The sequence below is a fragment of the Paralichthys olivaceus genome, chromosome 2 (genome assembly GCF_024713975.1).
Source record: "Paralichthys olivaceus isolate ysfri-2021 chromosome 2, ASM2471397v2, whole genome shotgun sequence".
NCBI classification, from domain to species: Eukaryota; Metazoa; Chordata; class Actinopteri; order Pleuronectiformes; family Paralichthyidae; genus Paralichthys; species Paralichthys olivaceus.
The window spans coordinates 752,716-772,662 of NC_091094.1; the positions used below are offsets into that span (position 1 = coordinate 752,716).

The 19,947-nt window shown below is 44.6% G+C and overlaps 1 protein-coding gene across 1 annotated transcript in view; it reads left to right on the plus strand.

Moving 5' to 3' along the window:
• The first annotated feature begins 2,669 nt into the window (after positions 1 to 2,669).
• pcbp4 (poly(rC) binding protein 4) overlaps positions 2,670 to 19,947 on the plus strand; it is a 100,280-nt gene continuing 83,002 nt past the window's right edge. Inside the window, exon 1 of the mRNA XM_069515221.1 lies at positions 2,670 to 2,806. The gene's annotated coding sequence lies outside the window, so the exon portion shown is untranslated. The remainder of the gene's footprint in view (positions 2,807 to 19,947) is intronic.

Sequence of the window (19,947 nt, forward strand, 5' to 3'; positions counted from 1 at the left end):
TGAGCACCAAAACTGATGTGACGGGACATTTGTACTTTGGGCTTTTTAAACCTCATATTATCCAGTTATCTGACATTTTAAACTTCACATAAAAGCCTTTTTTAACTGTTGTGTGTTGAGACAGCCGAACAGCTCAGAGCAGCGGCTTCCGTCCTTTAGATCGTTGATCTTCAAACCAACCTGTCGGCTCCTGGCCCCTCCCCGTCCAGCCCTGCGGCCCGATGGGTAAAAAAAAAAAAAAAAAACCCTCAGTATGCGGGCCGTCTTTTCCCTCCATCAGTCCGCACCTCTCATATTCTGTGAGTCCCCATGAATAATGCAGGACAAAGGTGTAAGAGCGAAGCCTCGTCAGCTGTTATCTGCTGTGTAGATTACAGCTGAGGTGGGATATCAAGGAATTACACTCTGCTCCGCTCTGCCCTTCTCTGTCAGACACACACCACCGTGATTAAACACGTGTGTCAGCCGCCGGTCTTCACTCGTTCTTGCAAATGTGCAATAATTAGATATAATTTCTTATCCGAAATAAAAAGCTAAATTAAAAAACTCCAGCATGAATATGATATGATTCCATTAAAGACACACAAAGAAACAAGCTACTACACACACACACACACACACACACAGACACACACAGACACACACACACACACACACAGACACACACACATACACACACAGACACACACAGACACACACACACACAGACACACACAGACACAGACACACACAGACACACACACACACACACACACACACACACACAGACACACACTCACACACACAGACACAGACACACACACACACACACACAGACACAGACACACACACACAGACACAGACACACAGACACACACAGACACACACACAGACACACACACACACAGACACACACACACACAGACACAGACACACACACATAGGAAGAAAACAAACACACACACTTCAGTGTCACACCTGAATTGAAGTAAATGACATCACACAGAACAACACTCCATGTTTAACTCAGTGAGGAGGATGTGATGATGTGGTGCGTTACCATGACGACCCATCGCATGATGCCGACTGAAACTCATCTCTTGGATAAGTTCTACACATCATCCCCCTCCGCACTGAATCATCTCCCATCATCCTCTGCTGCTGCTCCGTCTGATTTGATTGGATTTAAACTTCACTCACATGTTTTTAAGTTTTCTGGCGTCGCGCTCTTCGGTGAGGTTGGTGATGGGCGGAGTCTCGTTTTAGTTTGAAAACCCTGAGGTTGTGTTTTAGTCTGGACTGAGACTTTTGTAAATGATGACTCAGACGCCCACGTTCTCTTCCTGATTGGTTCTTATCAGACACGTGACTCGACCAGCGTCGCCCACACTTCCACCTCGTTCGTCGCTCAGAGAAAAGAAATCCCTGCTCGGACTTTTCACTGCAGAGGAGACGAGGTCACGTCCTCGTGTTTTGTCCTCTCGTGAAAAGAGTTTTCATTTCTATGAATATTATTATCATTAATAATCTCAGTGTTCCTCTCAGTGTTCCTCTCAGTGTTCCTCTCAGTGTTCCTCTTAGTGTTCCTCTCTGTGTTCCTCTCAGTGTTCCTCTTAGTGTTCCTCTCAGTGTTCCTCTCTGTGTTCCTCTCAGCGTTCCTCTCAGTGTTCCTCTCAGCGTTCCTCTCAGTGTTCCTCTCAGTGTTCCTCTCTGTGTTCCTCTCAGTGTTCCTCTCTGTGTTCTTACCCGCTCCCTCCAAAACATAACAGACTGTCTACTTCCTGTTTACACCACATGACCAGTGTAGGTGTGTGGTCACGTGACGAGCGATTTAAAAGTGTATCAGCGTGGATTGAAGGAATCTAAATTAAGATCAACACTGTAATTTATCAAAGGGAATAAAACCCGTCTGAATTTTAACTTGTGACCTAAATTGAGGAGGAAGGAAGAAACTCCTCCCCCTCCTACTCCTCCTCTTCCTCCTCCTCCTCCTCCCCCTCCTCCTCCTCCTCTTCCTCCTCCCCCTCCTCCTCCTCCTCAGTATAAACATCACAGCATATTTTGAAAAGTGCCGTCAGGACTGCCCTAGATAAATATGCTGAATAACCCCCCCCCACCTCCATCCATTATTAATTCAGCTTCATCTGAAGGCCACACACTCTCCAGTATTCTCCTCATGAACAATACAAACTGATGCTCTGCTTCCTGGATGAACATTTCATACAGACTGAGGTCGTCTGACAGTTATTACAGTGAACACACAGAATATTATCACATGAACAACATCCACAGAACAATGATTCATCCTGTCATCTTCACACTGAGCTCAAACCAACCGAATCAGATCCAAACCTCGACATTCAGCACGAGGAAATTATTGTTCATCCTCAAATCAAAATGTGCGTTAAATAAAGATTTACAAAGGAAATGTACCGATACAGAAAATAAGCAACTAAATAATAAAATAAGCAAAATAATTATAAGAGAAGGAAACAGGGAATTCATCGAGTCACGCAGCATTCAGGGCTTTACCAGATAAACCAGATCGTATTTATAAGAAGAATAAAATGAAATGACCGTCACTTCATCGTTCAGTGGCAGTGTCAGTAGATTTAATGATCTCTGTTGATACGATGGTGAATGTCATCAACTGTTTTTAATGCATCGCTTCTCATGTGACGTTTTTACAGCCAATCAGGACGAAGGACAGTCTCCTCCCCGCTCGTCTCCCACATCACTCGGAGAGTTGAGACAACGTCCTTGTGAAGAGTCCCATCAACATCTGGCACGTCAGCGGGGGATGTAGGACACAACCATTCTTACGAAGGTAAAACTACAACGGCACGTTGTTATATTTGTCAAATACTCGTTCGGTGTTTTTGCATATTTATTGCGTGTTCCTCAAAATATCTTTCTCAACACAATGACTCAGAATGTGTTCAAAAGAAGCGATCAAGTTAAAAATGAGAAAAACAAAACAAAAGGCTGAAAGATGCTAAAATGCCTGTTGGAGCTTTTACATAAGATTTGAACCAGTGCAGCTTTAAAAGAGTATTTATACGTTTTCACTGCCACTGAACTTCGTCCCCGTGAGCAGCTGGTGGTCGCTCAACGTCAGCTTCAGACATCGTGGTTAAAACACGTTTTTTCTCTACGACTGAAACGCTGATAGTCTTATCGAACAACTCCCTTATGTTAAAATTCAGCGTTTCACTGTAAAAACCTGAGCTGCGTTTTCTGTCTCATGAACGTCTTAACACTGAGCTACACAACAAGTTGTACGATGCAAGACACACAAAGAAACAAGCTACTACACACACACACACACACACACACACACACACACACACACACACATACACACACACACAGTAACAGATGATCAACTGGGGAGAGATTGATTTGCCACTATGATTTCCAGAGTCCCACCCATTGAGGGTTGGCATGGCGATATACATCATGCTGTGACCTCACATCCTGTTTGTCGGTGTGTGTCCAAGCAGGTGTCTGGGAGTGGGGGAGGGGGGGAGTCTCCGTGAGCCAGGAAGTAACTTTGGCAACGTCCTTGAGATTCGTCCCCCGTGCGACGGCCCCGGGCTCTGGGCCCCGGGCTCTGGGCCCCGGGTCCGTCGTCGCTTCTTCACACAGTTTGTAGAGTGTAAGATTCACTCGTCGGCCTCGTCTCTGCCGCGGTGACTGCCGCTGACCGACTCGTGGATTCACGTGGTTGTGTTCCACACGGCCGCCCCGTCACAGGTCGTTGGGCTCAGTGTGACCATGGAGCATAAAACGCAGTGTAGGACATAATTGCACAGGTGATTTTACAGAGTTGTAATTAAACTCATGGTCATTATTTTTATTGTGGCTGTTATTACGGCAGCAGTTTGGATCTGACGTCCTTCTCTTGTTAAGTCTGTGTCCTCGCCGTGTTCTCACTGTGGATTCATTCATTGGTTGACATGTAATTGCATGGGGGCGTCCAGGTTGGTAATTTGTCCTGAAATTACTGTGTTTTTTCCTCTCAGGTACTACTTGTCTTGATATCAGAAAACACGTGTCAGTGCTGGTCTCATTCCACTGTGTTGTTTCTGCTCCGCTTCAGTCTCGGTGTTTTCCTGACTTCTCCAACACTCCACAGAATAGATCATCTTTTACACTGTTCAGAAAATCAGAGGCTTCATAATTTCAGTGTCTACCAGTTAAGATCTGCTTCATATAATTCAGTAACACTGGTGATGAGCGGAACATGCTCTGTGCTTTTCTACCTACAGAAAATAAAACCTTCTGTGACCAGTGTTTTCAATCAGAGTCCTCTGCTGCTTGTTGAAAATCTGATCTCAAGTGTAAAACTGGTGAATTATTCTTCAGTGATATTGAAATGTATTCACACGCAGCAGAGACTTTTTAACATCGATGGCAGCAACAGAGGAGGAAACCACAGTGACACAGGAAGTGATGTGTAAACACAGTTGAACTCATATAAAGTACATTTAACGAAAACGTTTCCTGGGGAAGAGAAGATCTAAAGACGTAAGCACAGAACTCCTTTATGCTCAGTGTTATATGTTGTGTGTTATATGTGTGTGTGGACGCAGCCGTCTGTCCGTACGCTGCGTTCATTTCCTCAGTCTTCGTCCTCGTCTTCAGATTGGAGCTACGAAACTATCGACTCTGCGCCGCCCTCTACTGGATGTAAGCCAACGTACAGGATGCATCTGTAGACAGCGTTTGTGCGTAAAGGCAAAAAACACGATTTCAACGTTTTCACTGGTCCCTTTGTTCAGGTGTCCACATACTTTTGGTCATATGTGGCGACAATACACACGTTTGGTTGAGTGGGATTTGTCTCGACATGAGGTGGAGCAGCAGTCTGACATTTAGAAATAAAAAACAGTATTAACACCCGGCCGGTGGTTTTATATTCAATAGACTGTGAGCTATAGTTCAATACACCAGGGAGGGACAGAGTGAGAGACACCGGCAGAGACGACTGAGACAAATCACAAGAGAGGAGGACGGGAAAAGATGAAGATGGACCAACAGTCGGGGATACTTAAAGAAAAAAAGAAGAGAGGAACGGCAGATGAAAGAGATGGAAGGAAACACACCGGGGAAATTAAGATGTCATGTTGATCTTTGGTTCATTCACCACGATGTTCAGACGGAGACAAACTGATTCCTCATGTTCTCAGACTGACAGGAAATAAAACACATGCAGAATCACATAAGATTAATAAAGACGTCAAAGATGTTTTCTCACCGCAGCACAAAGAGTCACAGAAAAACAATAAGTGACAAACATCATGCCTCGTCCCTGTGGGAGGAAGCTTTCATGTGCATCTCTGTGCGTTTGTGTTTGTTGTCTATTAAATCCTTCTGAAAATCAAACTGGCCAGTGCCTGGTTCTGAGACGGAAATGAAAAGGAATTAATTAAATCCACATTTTGCAGTGGGAGAAATCCTCCACGCCGCTCATCCCACCAGAAACAGAAAAACATGTTTTTCTGCCTCTACAATTATTGATATTTCCTCCAGTTAAGCTCAGCAACTGCAGCACAGAGGCACATTTACAGGTGCACGTTGTTTACTTCATCAGTATATGAAGGAGAAGAGGGTGTCTGCTGGGCCGGGACAAGGGAGGAGGAGGAGGAGGAGGAGGAGGAGGGTGAAGATCCTCTGCAGCTGCTATGGCAGTACCGTTGCTGTTCGGTCGAGTTGAAGCGTGACACTTGAACATTCTGCGTCTCCTCACTCGCCTCTTTGAATTCCCGAAGCACAATGAATCCTGGGATATGTGGGGTTGGGAAGGATTCAGCTGACGGAGCCTTTGTTTCTCGGGGATGAACGGACGCAGTTGAAGGAGCCTCTGAATGGAACAGACTCGTCGTGCCGCTGTGTCGCAGCCTCACACCTGTCGTCTCTACCACGAGTTCCCTCTCGTTGGTTTCCAGTAGCGTCGGCCACGTCGTCGTGTTGTTACTGTTTGAATCGTTAGTCCCTGATACACGAGGCTCGTGTTCTGGCTGACGGGCCCTCCGGTCGGGTCCAGACCGCGTTGGTGATGTTCCACCGAGCGGCAAACAAACTCTGGCAGGAAAAGTGTTCAGTGCCCTTGAGGGAGTTTTCCACCCACTTGCATCCATCTCCAATTAATTGTCTGGTTTATTTACACTTTGCTGTTGCAGCCAAATGAGTTTTAATTGAAGGGATTGAATGTTTTCCTCTTCACTTCTTGGTATCTCTTCCTCTCTCTCCGTCGTTATGTTGGACTGCTGCTTGTCTTTCACTCTCTTCTGTCGTTCTGTCTCTACACAGCATCGTTTCTTTCCTCCCTCTGTCTGTTTCGCTCCTTCCATCCCTCCCTCCCTCCCTCCCTCCCTCTCTGGGTCTGGTCTTCTCAGGAACGCTCAGCTGAAGATAAGTGGCACAGTCTGAATGTTAATTGTTTGGGTTTCTAATCATCCCAACATATGCTGTTTGAAGTGTCCCGTTTTATTTTTAAATTTGTTCTGAGTGGAATTGTCTGTTGTTACATAGACGACAGGAAATAGAAGCTTCTGAGAGCTGGTTTGAATCTGTGGCTGATTTAATGGAGTCTGATGATGGAGCGTGGAGCCAGAAAGCTGATGGACAACTCTGAACATCTGTGTTGTGCTTGTAATTAGGTGGTTGTGAATTTATTCCGTGTGCTCTGGTCTCACACACACACACACACACACACACGGGTATAAAAACATCTGCAACGTTCTCGAAACATTTGAAAGATGTCACCAGTTTTTAACCCTGATGGATCCAAACATTAAATACGTGTGGTTATTGATTGAGTCCTAAAACAGAGAAGCTAAAATAAAAAGCTGCTCCACGACACTTGAACCTGGGAGCTCAGAGTTTGTTCCAACTGTTTCTGGAAGTCGCAGGTTTTGTCACAGTGAATAAATCGTTTGACCATTTTCAACTTTTTCGCTAAAGTTCAGATTCACAGCAGCTACGAGAACTTCCTGTCAGAGATGAGGCAGGTGCTTCACAATAAAAGTTCCCCTGCCTCTCTGATTCATTTCATTATAACTTAGGTAACATGACTTCAAGTCAATATCATAATTATATCAAACTTTTACCTCAAGCGTCTGTGTTACGCTCAGAATCTCATCTGAAGACTTGTTGAAGCTGTAAAAATCTTCCCTGGAGGCTGAAGCGTCTGCGAGCTGAAGAGTTCCCTTTATCGGAACGAGACGTGATTACAACCAGACGCTGCTCGAACGTGATGTCAGCTGAGTGATCCTCTGATGACGGCCTCTCTTTTCATTTTCTACACTTATAACCAGAAAAACACACACATTATATAAGACGAGGTCCCGAAACCTGAGTTTTCCTCCCAGGTTATTTTAAGGTCCCAGTTTGACGTGTGTGTGAGCGGAGGAGGCTCCGTGGACCGAGGTGTGATTCCATCCTGGAGCTTAATGTGGAGCAGCCGGTGATCCTCTGTCTGTTGGGGGGGGGGGGGGGGGGGGGGCTGTTATTAAATCTATGTAGAAATCAATGTAGAAGAGTCCATCGCTTCGACAAAGCAGCAGCAGCAGCATGATGAAGAACGTGTTTGGATAAACTATCGATTTATAACGTGGTGGAAGCATCAATGTTGTTTTTCCTATTAGATGAGAGTAAACACAGCTCGCTGTGAGTAATGGACTGTGACCTCACACACACACACACACACACACACACACACACACACACTGGCTTCACAACGGGCACAGACTATGATGTCAGACACTTTTCAGGGGAACGACCTGTTCGTTCATTAGAAGAGATCATGTCTGAACGCTCCAGTAGTTTCCACTGTTGAATTATGGTCTGTATGAAGCGGATTTGCTCTACGACCGACACGACCGTGGAGGCTGAACCCAAACGAGACGGACTCTACAGCTAGCCCCGCCCTTACTGTCACTTAGCAACAGAGCTGCATTAAAAACGTTTCGATGCCCCCTGATTTGTTAACGTGTTCCGTTGCTGTTTGGTTGAGTTGACGTCTGATATTTTTAAAGTTGTGTCGCTGCCACAGAAGCACAAAGAATCCTGGGACAGGTTGTCCTCAGGAGGATCCGTCTGTCGGAGCCTTCGCTGCTCGTGAATCGAACAAAACGTGTCGTTTATTAGGTTTTAATGAAAAACGGTTTGTGATTGTTCAGAATCCTCCGTTCGTTTACTTTCTGTGAGTCATTATTTATTCTTTGTTTGTTCTGAACCAAACTAAAATGATCCCTCCTCAGTTTTTTTAATATTCACACACACATGCTTCATAATGTTTGTTTTACACGTGTAGGTAGAATGTGTGTGTGAGACATCTGCACAAAGAGAACTGTCATCATGTCAGTGTGTGTGTGTGTGTGTGTGTTTTCCCGGGTGTGTGACTTCATCAAACACTTGTCACTTGCAGCCTTATCTCCGTCTCTATCATGTCTCATACTTAATTCCTCCGCTGCTTGGCTGCGTGTCAGTTTCCTAAAATAGACCCACGTCCTCCTCTCATCAATCTGTCTGGATCTGACACGTTCTTCTCTTTCTTTTTTAGCTCGACTGTAAATAAAATGAACAGTTGTTGTCACGAGCGTCATGAAAACACACGCGCGCTCTCAGCATCTCACCAGCCGCAGCGTTAAAGTGACGTTGTCTTTGCAAAAAGGCGTCAAATGAAAAACGTGTAAAAAGGAATTCGGCCGTGAGGCGACTGATACATGTGAAGATGATGTCAGAGGTGAAACACTCACTGGAGCTCGTGCACGTGGAGGAACTTGCGGAGTCAGTTTGACGAGCCGGGTTCTAAACTACCAGAGGCACGAGGCCGTTATATTGCCGAGACAATTTCCCAGCTGTCTGTTTGCTGTATCGGCCGCGGTCCGTCTGTCTGTCAGCTGTTCATTTAGATGGTAGCAGCCATGGTGGGAGCCTGATGGTATTACTTTTTTCTTTTCCAATACCGACTCTCAATTCTCTCTCCCCCTGTTATCTGAGGCAGGAGAACCCTCAGTGGTGAACGAGATGAGACAGGTGTGTGTGTGTGTGTGTGTGTGTGTGTGTAACTACACAGTTCAGCTGCACGTTACAGTGACGCAAATACAAAAACTTCAATTCGTTGTCTCTTTTTTAACTTTAAATTCAGACAAATATCATAATTTAGAATTGTTTTTTTTACTTTATGGAGTTTAACTTTATGTCTTTGAGCTCTGACCCCCCCCCCCCGCCCCCCCCGCCCCCCCCGCCCCCCCGCCCACACTTGCCTAAAAACACAGCGGAGCCTCTTTGTCACATCCCACTGGGACAGAGAGGAGTGATGGATCCATATAAATGTGACACATTTAATCTGGAGCTGTCTGACCTCCCCCTGACTCAGGAGGAGGGAGGGAGCACACTCACACACACTCTCACACACACTCACACACACTCTCACACACACACTCACACACACTCTCACACACACACACACACACACACTGCGTCGGAGCCTTCACTGGTCGATAGAGGACATGGGTTGGTTAATGCTAGTTTAGTGGTTCTCATTGAGACTCCGCTGTTTGTTTTCACTCACCTCAGAAATCAAAGTGTGATGATGTCACCTCCACACTGACACGTTTCAGTTCCACAACTCATCCCTGTTGCTATGGTTACGCCTGGAGTTTTTTTTTTTTTCCAGCCTCTAAATCAGAGACCAAACGCTGCTGCTGTCGTTTTAGTTTGAAAACTCTGTGTTTCAGTCTGAGACTTTAGCTCCACCCCTCGACTGAACGTCCCCCGCATGTTCCTGTTGTTGCGAACGAGTCGGACAATCTGCTGCCGCTGCTTCGCACACACTGACTACACAACATGACCACACAACATTTTACACAGCTCATGTCTGAGAGCCGCTGGAAATGAATCTCAGTCAGGGCCGCACAAGAACAATTGAGGAAATACTTTTTCATGACACGACGTCAGAAGTTGCGTCTAACGTCAATGATCCGAACTGAAATGTGAGGAAGGTGTGATAGAAGAGGCTCTTGTCACAGATTCAAATGAATTGTTCTCTAACGGCCTCAGAGGGTTGGTGATTACTGAACCGAAGCTCGGAGTCGGATCACGCTCCTTCAACAGGCTGTTACACAGACAGGCCGAGGGACACGTCCCGCCCGAGGCTCGGCCCCGCTCAAGAGACGGGTTCGCTCGAGGGTAACTTAGCTTTTAGCTCAGGGGTCAGAGCCTGTGCACTGTGAAAAGTCCTCATTACAGCAGCACCCCCCTGTAACATAGATGATATGAGACGGAACACATTAACGTGCGGGAGGAACAAAAGAGCGACTGTAAAAGGTCAAAGGTCGCTCTGGTTATATCGTGAACCCTCCGCTGCCGACCATTAAGAACTCAGTGGGTTCTACACCGCAGCAGTTTACAGTGTGAGAGACGGTTGTTCAGGGATAATAATCAGAGATTTATCTCTGAATAATATCAAATGTTAAATAACAACAATAAGAGGTTTATAGAGGGACACTGTTGGCTAGCTTGATAGCACTGGTACGTGCACCAGATCAGATCAGGTTGAGCTGCTCCGATGGTGCAGGATTTAAAGGGTTAAAGTTCACCATGATACGTGTTGGTGTATCTGACTGTGTGTGTGAGTGTGTGTGTGTGTGTGTGTGTGTGTCCTTACAGAAGGAAGATTAGTCCTGAGGAAAGTGGGAGATAAGAGAAATCCTTCACGTCCAGCTGAGTGTACAAACCGGATTAAAGGTCAAAGTTCGAGGAGGTGGGGTTTGGACATGAGATCAGGATTCAGGGTCAGCTGCAGTTTAAAGTTTCCTTCTGATATGTTCTGGTGTCATGTTGTGTTGATTGTGGCTGGAGGCGTCTGGAAATACAGACACACACACACACACACACACACACACACACAAGAATATTCACACGACAGAACAGCAACATAAGAAGAAAGAAAGAAAGAAACAAAAGAGACGTGATGTTCGAAGCCCTTTTCATTCCAGCCGCTGCTCTCTCCGCCTCGCTTTGAGCAACGCTGAACTTCTAACGGCTCCGCAGCATTCAAGTACGCGCTGTCGCCGCATTAGCATCCTGGCCCATTAGGGAAAGGTCAACCCATGCAGGCACATATCGAACACAGACATCCCACCGATGTCTCAAGCTGCTGCTTTGAAAAGGCCTTCTTTCACTCAGCGGCTCGCCCAGCGTTTGTATTACAGTGGAAATCAAGTTAAAAGGTCAACACTTCTACGGCCTCCCGTTGTTCTGTAAGTGCGAGTGGGTGTTTGAATGTGTGTGTGTGTGTGTGAGTGTGTGTGTGTGTGTGTGTGTGTGTGTGTGTGTGTGTGAGTGAGTGTGTGAGTGAGAGTTGGCCTACACGTCTCTTCTCCATCTGATCTTCTCCAGCGTCCTTGTCTACCTGTCCTCCCTCACCTCCCTGTATCCATTAATCCATCATCGGAGCTCATTCATCTCTTTGTCGTTTCTGCATGTGTCTGTCCTCCTGCATTCACTCATTCTCCACTTCATCTGTCGTCTGCACCTCCGCTCCCTCCTGCAGCAGCAGCACGGACTGAGAACTCCTTTTATTCTTGTCCTCTATTCCTGTTCTTTCCTCTGTCGTTTCATTATTTCCAGCCTGTACAAATATTGTGAAAAGGCCCAGTGAGGTGTAAAGTCGGTTTTCAGACACGAGGTAGTTATTGTTTGTTCGAGAGGAGAAACCAAGTGTTATACAAGTTATACAGATACGATATCTAGAGTCCGTCCTGATGATGATTAGCTCACAACGTTTACCAGCTGTTAGCTGCGTCAGAGCCGGTGATCAGGACCAAGTTTATCTGATGTTAGCAACGTGTTGGTCTCAGCTGGACGACCTTGTCAAGTTTGGTTATTTAATCCAAGAGGAGACGAGGGCAGCACGTCGTCTCAACGTTCTCTGGATTCTACCTTTAATCTAAGATATCGTGGGAATGAAGACAAACAGGTGTTAAAATGTCCCTAATATTTCTGAGGGCTTTAATTCTACATGTAAACATGGTCCATCACTGAGTTCTCACCTAAAGGTAAAAATACTGAAGTGTAAAATAAACATTTCAACGGCTGATGTTGGAATCACCAGCACAGAGATGATCTCTCTCTCTCTCCCTCTCTCTCTCTCTATAATTACTTAATGAAGTCGGGGTTAATGACTCAGCTTCTTGTACTCGTCTTCCTCTTCCTCTTCCTCCTCAGTCCACCCTCCTCTCAGGACATCTTTGACTGACAGCTCCACGCTCCTGTCAGTGTTGAAGCACCGGTTTGGACAGAATCACTTCTTCTTATTGGTGCTTTGAGTTTTGGGGGAATCGTAAAGTTCCACCATTTTGGAACCAGACCAGGTTCAATCAGCTGGAACGATAAAAAAAAAATGTGTGTGTGGACGAGCGAAACAAAATCACTCATTTTATATTAAAGGTAAAGTTTTGCTGAGGACGTTATTTCCATGTTTAAATAGAGAATAAAATACAAGTACCTCAGGATTATACTTCAGTACTTCAGTAAATGTCATTAGTCACTGCTGCTCGTTTCCTCACCTTCCTCTTCTGACCTCACCTTCTTCACTCATATCTCATCTCCCCTGTCTTTCCTCTTTTCCTCCTTCCCTCCTCCTCCTCTCACCTAACTTCACCTTTCCTCCCTCCCTTCCCTCCCTGGACACGTCTCCGCGCTCCTCAATTCGTCTATCCATCAAATTGTCTCGCCCTTACCTCAGTTATCCTTTCCACCGCACACAGAATAAAGAATGGTAGTATTTTACCCCTGTCCTCTCCTGTCTCCTCCTCCCTCTCCTCACCCATCTTTATCTCACCCCTGTGCTTTTCATCTCCTCCGTTACCAGCGGGCTCCGCTAAACTAAACAAGGTTTGGCTCCGGTGGAATTGAGGTTTTGTGTCTTTGCCGCTCTTCCTCATGTATAATTTCATCCCGGCCTCAGACAGAATCTCATCTTCTCAGTTGCTTCGTCACTCAGGTTCTGTAATTGCTCTCATTCGCTCTCATTCTTTCTCTGTGTTTTATTTGCATTTTATTCACTTTGTCTGCAACATGCAGCGTTCGAGCCCGAGGAGGCCGGGGCCGAGCTCACACGCTACCTGACTATTGATTGTACTTTGCCTGGAATTAGAGTGAAGGCGTGAAATGAATATTAGATTTGTTTGCTGTAATTTTCTGTGGCGTAGCGTTCCGTCTTGTTTGTCCGCCCGCCGCCTTGTTACAGGCAATTCAAGAGACACGAGAGAGAAACGGACCGCAGGCGTCGAGACAGACCCGGGGTCGGAAATCTGCATTCAGCCGACGAGCCGCTGCACTTAATGTTTCCTTGTTCCTCTCCTCTCAATCTCTTTTTCTGTTTTCCCCTCATCTGTAGCAATCACATCTCTCTGTAGAGGCTCTTGTAAACGTAAACCTCTCTGATTTGTGCTCCCTCTTTTCTCATTTGTACCAATCGCCCGCTCTCACTTCCAAAAAGTGCCTTCGCTCTCAAACCATTTTCACGCCGGTTGATGTATGATTTATTTGGAATCGACAGCCGCCCCACGCTCTCATGTTTTCTTGATGAATCTGTCTATGATCTCCGTGTTTGGAGATTTCACCTGATATCAGGAGGGACTGAGAACCTGCAGCCTGAGGCACATGTATGATTTATTACACATCGATACACGGATCTACAGCGGCCACGAACACGCCTCGTGCTTCAGTAACTTCTGAGATAGATAGATAGATGGATGGATGGATAGATGGATGAATAGATAGATAGATGGATGGATGGATAGATAGATAGATAGATAGATAGATAGATGGATAGATAGATAGATTGATGGATGGATGGATGGATAGATAGATAGATGGATAGATGGATGGATAGATAGATAGATGGATGGATGGATAGATAAATAGATAGATAGATGGATGGATAGATTGATGGATAGATAGATTGATGGATGGATGGATAGATTGATGGATAGATAGATTGATGGATAGATAGATAGATTGATGGATGGATAGATAAATAGATAGATAGATGGATGGATGGATGGATAGATTGATGGATGGATGGATAGATGGATGGATGGATAGATTGATGGATAGATAGATTGATGGATAGATAGATAGATTGATGGATGGATGGATAGATAGATAGATGAATAGATAGATAGATGGATGGATGGATAGATAGATAGATGGATAGATGGATGGATAGATAGATAGATGGATGGATGGATAGATAAATAGATAGATAGATGGATGGATAGATTGATGGATAGATAGATTGATGGATGGATGGATAGATTGATGAATAGATAGATGGATGGATAGATAAATAGATAGATAGATGGATGGATGGATAGATTGATGGATGGATAGATGGATGGATGGATAGATTGATGGATAGATAGATAGATTGATGGATGGATAGATTGATGGATAGATGGATAGATGGATAGATAGATGGATAAATAGATAAATAGATAGATAGATAGATAGATAGATAGATGGATGGATAGATTGATGGATAGATAGATAAATAGATGGATTGATAGATAGATAGATAGATAGATAGATAGATAGATAGATAGATAGATAGATAGATAGATAGATAGATAGATAGATTGATGGATAAATAGATAGATAGATAGATAGATGGCACTCACATGCTGTCGTTTATCCACAGTCCCGTGCAGCCAGTTCAACACTACAGTTTATTTCAGCGACTCTAACGTCACTATCAGAAACCATCAAGTGCAAAGAGCAAACGCTGCAGAGCCCTGGAAGCTTTCAGAATATCACGACACAAAAGGTGCACAGATGAAAAGTCAGACAAATGAAAAGCGAGGACAGAGGTGAAAGGACTTTCATTTCATTTCACGATAAGAGCATATTGGATGTGCGATGTGCGAGAGAGGAGCTCGACTCAGAGGCGGGAGGTGACGTCACTAAGCTTATGAGAGGATGTGAGGAGAAAACAACAACGCCAGATTATCAACCTCGTCACCATGGAGATACTTGTTTATTAGCCCTGGGATGATTATCACAAAATGATTAACCAAACAAAACCAAGCAGACACACCAGGGTCGAAAAGAAGACCTCAAGTTCATTACTCGTGTTTCCAGCTGCAGGCGACGGCAGCGCTCAGTTTGAGAAGTTACTTCTGAAATAATCATGTTTTTCTGTGTATTTATATAAATAAATAAATGTTAATGATGTTTCTTCAAACTGAGCCGAGTCATGAACTGTGCTGAGCTGGAACTCCTGAGGCAGAGCTCAACCTGATGTGTGGTGTTGACTTCCTGCCTCACGCTCGGGAGGTAGAGCGGGTCGTCCACTGACCAGAAGGCCGTTGGGTCCATCCCCAGCTCCTGTGATCCTCAGTGTCATGGAGGAAGCCTTTGACATCTTTTATTTTTTAAAACTAGAGGTAACCATAGCAGGGGGAGCAGACATTAGACAAACACACTTGGCTGTAGAACCGTCGGTTCTAACGATGAATAAAATCTCTGAGGCAACAGTTTCTGTAAAAGTCGTTGATGAAATGAGCTCAATAATGTTTTAATGAGCCACATTCAGGGTCATCCACTGCGGTTTCCTTTGAGGACACCGACATGATGATTTATTAGAATATTCAGTGATATTTCATGACCTCAATATATCAACATCCTGTCAAAGCTGCAGTATTTCATGAAAACAGAAGGAAATCAACTCTGCTGTAATAAACTTCAGGAATTCAACACCCTGCACATTAATGCAGGAAACCCTGTTGTTTGACACGAGGATCCAGAATCTCTGAGCGTGTTGTTTCCATCACAGAATCTGAGGAAGCTGCTTTCACACTGGAAACATGAAAACACTGTCTCTGCTTTGAGACGGTTTTAATTATTACTGATCTTTGATGTGAGCTCCGGAGAAAACCTCGTCCTCGGTCATTTCCAGTGCACTTTGATGTTAAATGACTTTAAGGATTTTAGAAATTCAGAGCTAGAGAAATGATGTTTTCCTTTCCGGAGAGATGGAACTGACATGAGACTAATTCACACATTATGAATAATCTCTGAACCTCCGCTGATCTCCCACACCGTCCACACATACCCCGAGTATTCACCGACATCATATTTACTATTACGTTGTAAGGTGACTGATATTAAGAGTGAACGACAAAGTACAACCAGGATCAGTATCACAGAAATCTTCAGTCATCAATTTAATTTAATTTCCATCTGTTTTTAATCAAAGCCCCGAAAAAGAATGAAGCCAATTAATCCAAGAAACAGAAATGTTTGATTACATGGAAATAATTACAGATTTATATTAATGAAGCAGCTGAGATCATTTTTCTCTTTTTCTGTTTTGTATGTGAAACATGCTGGTTTAAACTTTATTTCATTTCATTGATCTTTATTCGGTGACTAGATTTTGTTGTATTTAGTTAGTGTTTTATAGTTTAAGCTCATTTTAAAGTGCTGATTACTTTTGTATCTTATGAAGTTTGATGCTGTCAGTTTAAAATACCTGAAATCACGGAGACATCCTGTGAATCACACCTGGTTAACTGGGTTTCGTTGCCACGGCAGATCAGTCGGTTTGTCAGAAACGCCTGAGAGTCGTCAAACGAGCACGTTACTGACGTGTCGCGTGAATGATCGATAAAAACATGGACGTGTTTTAATCTGTGCAGTGGTTTGATCAGAGTTTTTGACAAAACCAGCAGAATGAGGTCAAACCCGTTTTCCCTCGGGGTTTCTTGGAGCTTAGTAAGTGTGGAGGAGGTTCCTCAGTCTTCCTCAGCTCATCATCTGTGACGGACTTAGTTCTCGTCTGTTTGACACGTTGTCTCTCTGCTCTTCACACATCGGGGGGGCTCTTACAGTCAGCTTTCACTCGTCTTGACTTCGTTTCCTGTGAAGCAGCAGAACACGACACAAAGACGCAGGTTTAACTGGACTGAAGCAAAAAGCCTGATTAACTCTGAAACATTATCAAACACTAACGACCCATAATGCAACACTGCTACTCACTCCGTTCGAAAAGAAACTCTTCAATGGACAAATTATTTTCTACTCCTGAATTCCATCAGTCCACATGTCTGAGTCTCTGATCGCTAAATGTTCTGTTCGTCCGGAACCAGCCACTGTACTTGTAGTTGTATTTAACTATCGGCCAATCAGCTTGCTCCTCGTCTAGCTCAGACGTCCCACTGCGTCGGGTCTGTTTGGATTCTTAGTAATCGACTCATTTCTCCACGTCCCCTGGACGCTGGACGCTGGACGAAGCTGAGAGTCAGCTGTAAACTGAGCGTCTCAGACATCAGATCAAAAACAGCCTCAACTCGTTCAGAGTATGTTTAAGAGGAAACTGTGACTTGAAGTGTTTCTGTCAGTGGAGTGTCGTGTATTATCTGTTCTCAGAGAGTACTTCCGCTTTTTATCCAGAACTATTTGTCGTCTTCAGGCTTTGAGATTAACAGAAGATTCGTTCTGCCGCCGCACTTCAGGGACAAAGATTAAGACATTCTGACGTAAAGATAAAGAGTCTGCGTCTTTATGTTGTTTGTACATGTTTATGTGTCGTTAAAGGTTTGTCTTGTGTCTCCGTCAGTTTTTCCTGCAGTTTAAAAATGTTTTTATTGAACATAAACTCATGATGGACTGAATAATTACCATCATAACTTTGAATGTCACAGTCAATTTATGTGTGGTGCGAGTTTCAAGGACGCTGACGGGGCAGCGAGGGCAGTTACCAATTAAGCGAGTTCATGATCACAATTTAAATGCGTTCACGATGTTGTTCACATACTCGCGGATGTACTACACGGCGGATTCCACTAGAGGGCACACCGGAGAAATCAGACGGTATAGAACTTCCGGATAAGCTTGATGTAAACAATAAACGTGGCGACACTCGAGGAAGTTACTATTTTGTTCTTTCTGAGATCACAGCCGTCCTGCACACACACACACACACACACACACACACACACACGCACACACACACGCACACACACGCGCACACGCACGCGTAGTTAACAGCAAGTATTTGTGAGTGATTAGAAAACAACAGAGGAGTCTCTTGTTGACCAGCGGAGTAATGCTCCTCGATGCTGCCAGGGGGAGCCGCACTGATGCAATCGTGAGGTGCCTGGAGATTCCCACCCCCTAATAAAAACTATCTCCAGTTCACTACGACTCCACAGTCACGACTTATCACAGGATGTAGCGTCCGTCTCTCAGGACGACGGCAAACGCTGCACAGCTCCGCTTCTTGTTTACCAAAACCTAAGTGAGTAAATGATGCAACGCAGGAAACGACATGATGCAACTGAAAGTGCTCATGCTGCGGTTTTCTGTGGCACACAAACACACACAAACACACAAACACACACACACACACGAAGCTGCTCGAGTGTTATCTTCATTTTCTACAAATTACACATTGCAGCTTAAACATGTAGCAGCTCCCCAGTGGCAGCCACAGATAGCTTTTGGGAAAACATGGCTTCATTAAACCGCACAGTCTTTAGCCAAATATTCTCTTTGATCAGAAACAGAGAGGTTTGGTTTGTTGGTCAGAGTTTATTCTGAAATATCTTCAGTTTTTTTTCATCCTGGAATTAAAAATGGCAAATCCCTTTATGGTTGAAAAAGTAATTTAATACAGATGGAGCAGAAAGGTTTCTGTTGTCGAGGAGAATTTGCTGCGTTGTAAAAGAAGCCGCAGGCTGGTGCAGGGCGGAGACTTAGATGGAGTGAATGACCATGTGGGCAGACGGTGAGGAGGCAGGATCAGACAACAGGTAAACACAGGAAACAGCGTGAACGGCACAAAGGAACACCAAACTGTCAAATATACATTGTTCACTATGTCGGCCATGTTGTTGTGAACCACAAAGCGATTGAATCAGAAGGACGTGGGTTTTATGAGATTAAATACAAAGTCAGTGCAAAGACGTGAGTTTGTTCCACTCACGCTGCATGATGCGATGTTGCTGTAGCCAATCAGCATCGAGAATGAGAACCCCCAGAGACGCAGGTCGTCAGGTCTCATCTGCTTCCTCTCCGCAGTACAATCCTCGAGTTTCATTCAAGTGAAGGCAGTGAGAACCCTCCTGCTGAACCTAAGTGGTTTTAAACAGCAGTCTGATCTCTCGCCTGCCCCTCTGGGCATCAGACCCACCGCAGGACAAATTACATTTAATGACAGGCTGCACGAGACGGCAGAGAAATGGGTTGCATGAAAGAAAAAGGGCCGAGAACGAGGAGCAGGGAAGAGAAGGGAAGAAGAAAACCGAGAGAAGAAGAAGAAACCCGTGAACGTTAACAAAGATACAGAGACACGTTTCAAACTACTGACTCGTTGTGATGACTCAGAAACAGAGTTGAACCTCTGTGAGATCAACTGTGTGCTAGTTGATCATGAGGTTCGTTTAAAACTGTGAAATGGAAAAAGATGAAATAAGAAATTAAATTAAAATCCTCCAGACGTGTAATTTATCTGTAGTTTATGTTTTCAAACCTGCAGAAATCTGGAGCTTTGGTCAAGGTCACGCTGCGTTTAGCTTGGTCGCCTGTAGGTGGCGTTTGAAGTCACATTTTTAACTCTATATTTGAAGCAGATGAAGGATGTTAGTCGTCGGACGTCTGGATTTTAAGTTTTCAGAGAAACAAGCTGAGCGAACGTTAGCGGCAGCTCGACTCGACGGCCAATCAGAGACGTCATCATAGCACCGATTGGCAGCTGCTTTAAAACTGTACAGTGTGTTGTCAGGTGGTCAAGGGTTAAAACTGGAAACTCGTCCTTTTCAGAGACCGAATATTTCTTGTGTTGAAAAATGAAAAACACAGAATGGGACCAGAAATAATAATTCAATGACAGAAATCGTAACAAGGAGCATTAGACAAACTGGATTAAGTCGTAGTCATGTGATTCAG